Genomic DNA, 6,000 nt, shown 5'->3' with positions numbered 1-6,000 from the left:
TGGGAGCCGGGGAGTTGGGGGACAACCGGGCACCCTCCCGAGGTGCGAGGTCCCTTTGGCCGTGCCTATTGTCGCCGTGCCGGGCAGCAGCCTCCCGGTGCTCGCTGTCCCGCTGCTCCTCTCGCCCTCGGGGCGCAGGATGCGCAGCGCCGTGCGCCTCCCTCCCGGCACGGCTGGGACACGGCTGGGACACGGCTGGCCCCTGCCCTGGCACCAGAGGCACCGCCGTTCGCCTAGGTGGGTGCTGAGCTCCCCGGGGGTACGTCTCGACTCGGAGCTGAGCAAAGTGGCCGAGGGGCGAGGGAAGCTTTTCCCCCCGTCATTGTGTCTGCAGAGCCGCGCGCCGAGCCCCTGAGTGCCCACGGGTTTGTTCTCCGCTCTTCCTCTGTTGATAAAAGTGAGATCTCGTTTCTGAATTAAATCAATTTGGCTTCAGTTAATGGCTTATTACAGCCGGTAATTCATCATGTAGGATTTAAGTGACATTTATCCAATTCACACCTGAAGTCTTCCGTCAACCAGAGGATTTAATGGAAATGGTTTTGTATTTCCATCTCCTCTCCCTTGCAGAAGGAGGCATTAATCCTACACGTTTCGGTTCAAAGTGAGAACGACACACAAGGAACAATGTTGAAAGCACAGCCTAACTGTTCTGCCACTTGGGGACGTGTCCACCGCTCCCCACGGTGAGGACTGGGCCAAACCTGCCCCTCTCCTCCCCGTCACACCGGCGGGTGCTTTCCAGCCGGGTGAGCAGTGACCTCTGCTATTGACTGTGTCTCATTTGTCACTAGGCATTGTGCATTAAACTGGAGAGTCTTCTCTGCCGCGCTGACAGCAAGCGACTATATCTTGGATGCTAATCTCAGCCTCATTGCTATTTTAATCTCATTATTGGGTAGAGGAGCCTCTGGTTGATAGCAGGTTGCCTGTGATGGCTGTGTCAGCCACTCTGTGAAGTCCCCGAGGGAAGCAGAGCAGAGGGTACTGCATATTCATTCGTGTGCCTCTCTTCCACTTCAAAACAGTGGCTTGCTGGGCTGCTCTGTCCCCGGAGGCTGCGCCCTCCCTGTCCGAGCACTGAGCTGCGAGCAGTGAAGCGCTCCGTGCGGGCCAGGGCAGGCAAAGGAGAAAGGGTGGCACAGCTGCGGCTCAAGGTGAGAGGCATGCAGTGAGTTGTTGGATTTGCAAGGTGTCCAGCGATCATCAGAGCTAGGGAGCTAGAGTTTAGGGTGACTTAGTGGCTGGTGTAACGCTGCCAGTTTCCTCACAGGTCTGGGCTGCAGGAGAGGGCATTTCCTGGGCTGTGCTGCGTGAATAAGCCACTTTGGTGCTCGGGGGTCAGGAGGGCAGAGCATGGGCTGCCAGCCAGAGCTGAGCAGTGAGAGGACAGGAGCACCTGGGCCAGTGTGGCAGCAAAAAGGGAGTCCCAGTCCCAGCCCTTCAACTAATGGGGAATGAGCCACGTTTCAAGTGGGCACTGGATACGGGCTGCCTTGGGGAGATGTTTTGTGGAGGCACAGGGGTAACTACAGCTACTGCTTAACCCCTGCAACCTTGAGCCTGTGTCCTGTCTCTTGTGCCGTTAGTGCATGGAATAAACCTGAATTTAGCCCTTTCTACAGCAGGGTGCTGTTCAGTGATGGCAAAAAGTGAGAGAAAACCAGCAAAATGAAAACATTTCAAAGGGTGATGGTGGGATTCAAGTAGCTGAGCCTAAATATCTGCAGAAGGAAAGTCTCTCACACCAAGCGCAGTCACGAGGGACAAGGAAACTGGAATCAGTTAAGTATGAAAGGCAGGGTGGGGAGGAAAGGTGACAATGGATACAGGCAACCTAAGAAAGGAGGAGGATAGCTCTGAAAAGGGAATGAAAAGGACTGGAGATCTGTGATCTGGGGACTTTGCTGTTCCATCATCCCAAATATGTCTGAGGCAGCAGAAAAAAATATATCCTTTACAAAGTAAGTGTGCAAGAAATGTTGGAGATAAAGAAAGTGATATCTTTACCTGGGGGAAGAAAAGGGAAGGATGCATATAAAATTTCCTGTCTGCTTTTGGAGACCCTAGAAAACTGTGTGTGGGGGGGTGTCCCTTGGAAATGGGAGGGTCTTCTGGCAGATTATGTATGAAGCTTCTCAGCGTTTGCCTCCAGAAACAGAAAAACAGATGGAAAGAGACCCAGCAGGGAAGTGAAATCTCATTTATCTGCACAATGCCATCCTCCTGGCTCCAGCCAGCTCTCTGCATGTCAGCCACCATAGAGCCTACCCCTTCCATTCTGCTCCAGGCCTTCCCAAGCCCATCCATCACCCTATGGCTTCTTATTTACAGAGAGCCTGGCACACGAAGCTGGCTTTATTGTCTGTCATCTGTGCCACACACGCACATACACACAACACCCATGTAGATGCACATACACTTTGTCTATTGCTGCAGCTTGGGGTTATCTGGAGTCCAGGAAATCTTTAAGCACTCCTGCCAAAGTCTGAGGTTATCAGAGCCAAAGAGAAATCTGGCCCAGAGTATGTGCTTGGGTTCGGCTGGAGCATAGAAACTGCATCATCTGTGGTGATAAAGGATCTCCATATTCTCTATTTCTGTGTGCAAGTGTGTTGTTCATCTTTGATATGACATGAAGGATGTATGTGAAAGGTTAAAGTCAGGATTGTCAGGTACCTTGTTTTAAGTCAGATTTATACATGATGATCTGATTTTAGTACTTTGTCAAATACAAAACAAATAGAGCAGCAGCAGCAGAGCCTGCTTCCACATCAAGGTGATAAAGCTCTGTTTACAGGGAGAAAACATGGCCAAGTTTCTGGGTACCCATTCAGTCCCTTGCTGCCTTGCAGGATTACAAGCAGAGAGCAGAGTAACAGCAATTATATCAGTGAGTCCACAGAAGGAAACTGCCCACGGGGAAAATTACCCGAGATGCAAAAAAAAATTAATTTCCCTTACAGGGTTGTGACTATCCACTACTAACCCAAAATAGATCAGAAGTATTGGCTGAGAGACAGCACTGCAACTCATTCATCAGCCCTGAGCCTGCACCCCAGGTAGCTCTAAGCCCTTATCTTTGCTTTACACATTTCCTTGCTAGTAGGCAGATTTGCTACCTCAAGAAGCAGGTGGTTTGTAATCCTGAGGGCATATAAAGGAAGTGCAAAGTGCTGGGTTAAGTAAAGAGGGTGCAGGTCTGGTGTTCTGGAGAGCTGCAGGAGCAGGTTAGTACGTTGGCTATTTCCTTTATTAATACACTATCCCTAAGAGGATGATTTTGGGATTTGGTACAATGTATGTTTGGTTTAGAGCAATTTGGGAAAGGCATCTCCTTACAAGAGCAGGCATTTTTCCTCCTTTCCTCCTGACAAATGCCTCGCTCAGGGCAGAATTTCACCTTTTATAGAAAAGGTGCATCAGCACACTGAGAACGTTGCTGTGAGAAGTCCTGGGCTAGCACTGACATCTTTTGTGCACTGCATTCCTGAGAGAGGACAGGGTGGAGTTTGCTTTAGTACTTAGAAACTGAGGGACCAGAGCACTGAGGAGAGGAAACAGGGATGTTGTTTTGTCATCTAGCTGTCTTGTGGAAGTGTGAATTTTTCAGCCGTTTTAGGGCAAGAAAAGCTGAGGAGGTAGGAAGAGGTTTCTGCAGTTACAGATGGATCATAGCATAGAAACACCTGCTTAAGAGAAGGCTGGGACTTCTGTCCCTCTAGCACAGGCTGCATTAATAGAAGGTACCAAAACTGGTCCATTTTGGTTGGGCAAACAGCTCAGGGCTCCCCTGACAAAAGTGCAGTCCAGGTGCATTATTAATGCGTTATTAGTCATTTATGTGCATTGTTAATGCAGCATTCCCAGCGACAGCCGTGCATCGTGTTAGCCTGTCCTCTGAGCCAGCGCAGAGCTGAGGCAACCCGTGTGCTCCGGCTGCACTTTCCTGCTGTGTCATGCCAACAGGCCAGCTGAGCAGCTTAAACGAATGCCCCCTGCACTTTGAAGCAGGCCTTCTGTTTAACTGCCCTGCAGCGTTTAGCTGTTCTCTGGCTCCTGCTGGAAACTAGGATCTGCTGCTAATGTGTCTGTCAGGTTCATCTTCAAAGGGGCTGTGTCTGTGTGCCTGAGATTGGAGGCACCTGCCTCGCATTTTCTTCGCACTTGTTCTCTCCTGTTGGCACTTTGCCTATAGATGGAGATGGAAGATGCTGTTTCCAGCTCTTTGAGTTGTTGTGTGTGATGCCTCGATCCAGCTGGTTTGCTCTGGTTCTTAAAGAGAAAATCCTTGGAGGGAAAAAAAAAAAAAAAAAGTGGATGCAGAGCTTGGGTTTTGCTTGGCTGCTATTTGTTACACTGGTTTTGAAGCAGGAACTTCAAGTGCTCTGCTAATAGATTTAGCTGTCTGTCTGGTTTTCCTTTGTCTCAGGTAGCTGCCAATAAAATGTCATTTTTTAGTGTTACGTCTTCTGGAACTGAGCTACTCGGCACCTCCCAAATCAGCCCTCAACTAGCAGTTTGTTGTCTTTTGTGGCCAGTGGACGGATCTGCTCTTCAGGCTCTGCCTCCCTCTTTCCGGGGAGGTCTGGACTGAAATTTTGTTCCCAGTCTCTAAGCAGTAGCAGAGATGTGTCTTGTAAAGGCAGAATCTGCTGGTGGATGAGTGAGCAAGCTTTTTGGTTAAGAGGATGGAGACATCTCTAAGCCCTCCAGATGCTCCATGAAGTTGGGGTTGCAATGATGGCAGAGGTTCCAATGACTCAAAATGCTTCAGATGCACACTTCATGGGTTGAAAGAAAAAGGGAAAGGAAGGACTGAGGCTGTTCTTAGAGTGATTCCTGTCAGCTCCACAAAAGGGCACTGAGATGGGCTTTGAAGGATATTCCCCTTCACAGGTGACGCAAGTGACAATGGCTGGTCAAAGAGAAGGAAAGGTTGGAGGAGGGGATTGAATGAGGAGCTGGGGCTGTGAAGAGCTTTGTGACATTATTTCTTGGGGTAAGCACAGGACTGCTTTTCTGAGTGTCACGGGGAGCTCTGGCTCTAAGCATGCCTTCGTGCTGCCCAGACTGAGGGGGACAGTCCAAGAAAGCTACCTGAAAGTGAAAGGCTCACTAAAAATGCTGAGTTATTTGCGGGAAAGGGCAGGGAAGAACGACCTAATTAGAGAAGTTTCTAACTTGTGCAATATCCCAAAGCCATGTCTCATAACACAAGCACAGGGATGAAGAAAGACCCCTGAAATATTCCAGTGAAGCAGAGTCAATGAGAATACTGTGGCCACTGTGCTGAGACTTGGTCTCAGTTCTTTGGATTTCGGTTACCCTCCCAATGAGAGCCTCACCTGGTGGGTGAGGTGAAGGGACTTGTGCAGGGTCAGGGAGGGAAGTAGGACAAGCTGGGAGAAAATTCAGCCTGCCTTCCTTCCCCTTGACCAGCATCCACCGCTCTGCTGACAGCAAATTTGTTCTTCTGCTCCACTGAGATATCAGCACAAAATTTGCAGTTTTTTTTCTTCCCTTGACCGTTTTCAGGCAGCCTGCAGCAGTATGTGTGCGCATCACGCCTCGCCATCTCGGGCTGCTCAGGGCTGTTGCTGGTCCTGCGAGGCCACCATCTGCCTCCGGTTCTGTTCATCTTGACATCTTCATCGAAAGGAAACCAGCTGAGGGGGGAGACCTGGTGCCAGCCAGCCCCAGGATGCCAACCTGGCACCGAACTGGCCCAGCCAGACAGCTGGTGCTGTGCAGGCAGCTCGGGGGCTGAGGCCTGCAGGAGCAGCCCCTCAGATGGCAGGCTGTGAATGGGAGGGTAGGGGAGCTAGTCAGCCATCAAAGGGAGATGTCCTGCTGATTGATGGCCCTCATTTGCACATGAAACTGGGACCTCTCAGCCCTGCAGGCCTTGCACGTGTGTCTCAGCTGCTGTAAACAGGGCTGGGAGAGGAGATAACGGAGGAGGGAAAAGCTCTCTGCCAGTTCTGGACACCTTAAGTG

The sequence above is a fragment of the Netta rufina genome (assembly GCF_964035555.1).
Source record: "Netta rufina genome assembly, chromosome: 22".
Taxonomy (NCBI): Eukaryota; Metazoa; Chordata; class Aves; order Anseriformes; family Anatidae; genus Netta; species Netta rufina.
This window is presented reverse-complemented; position numbering follows the sequence as displayed.